Raw genomic sequence first — 894 nt, 5'->3', positions numbered from 1 at the left:
ACAAAGACTCAGGGACCACAGCTTTTAGACTATCTCTGCAGTAGTAATACAAGACACTCGTGCAATAAACTAGTAAGTAAAACTTAATTAATGTACTATGTTAATTAGACCACAAGGTTATATCTAAACCCTAGTAATCATAAATTTCGATCTTCACTCTTATTTTTCATTCCAGAACTTAAATCACGTTTCGGAAAACTCTAAGCGCTTTTAAAGTATTTGGAGCTTTGAAAACAAATACATGTAATAGTTACAAGAAAATAGGAGCAGTTATGAATCTTGCATTATACAAATTTCTCTAACAATTTGAAAGAGAGTTGTCGCACTGATCGTCTCTTTGTCTGATAAAAAAAAAGAAAGAAATATAGTTATATATATATATATATCTATACTTAGTATTGGAATTTGGTGGTCAGAGTCAGACCACTGCAAAAGGTTGGTAGGGACAAGAAGTAATAAATGAAGATTTAAATATCAGTATTTCTCTCCATAAGACTCTTTTTGGCTCCCTCTTCTCTTCTCTCTTTCTTTATCTACCTGCTTCTTTAATTTGCTGCTTCATAGTTTTAGAGAGAGAGAGAGTGAGAGAAAGGGGGAGAGGAGGAGGTTACAGAGAGGGAGTGAGAGACACTGCATTCTTACATTAGCCCTTTTGCATTAGGGTAAAGCAGCTGTGTCAGTTTCTTATTTAGTCTGAAAGATCTTTCACCTCATCAGATCTCATCATATTTTATGTGTCTCCTATAATGGGTATATGATTGTAATCCTCTTTGCTGTTTTTGGCATGTGCAGGAGTTCTTCACTGATTCTTACATACTAATTAAACCTTGTAAGATTCACATCATCTCAAGAAATTAAGAGCATTAGGGCAAAAGATCTCCATGAATTCCAACA

The sequence above is a fragment of the Sesamum indicum genome, linkage group LG6 (assembly GCF_000512975.1).
Source record: "Sesamum indicum cultivar Zhongzhi No. 13 linkage group LG6, S_indicum_v1.0, whole genome shotgun sequence".
In the NCBI taxonomy this organism is placed as follows: domain Eukaryota; kingdom Viridiplantae; phylum Streptophyta; class Magnoliopsida; order Lamiales; family Pedaliaceae; genus Sesamum; species Sesamum indicum.
This window is presented reverse-complemented; position numbering follows the sequence as displayed.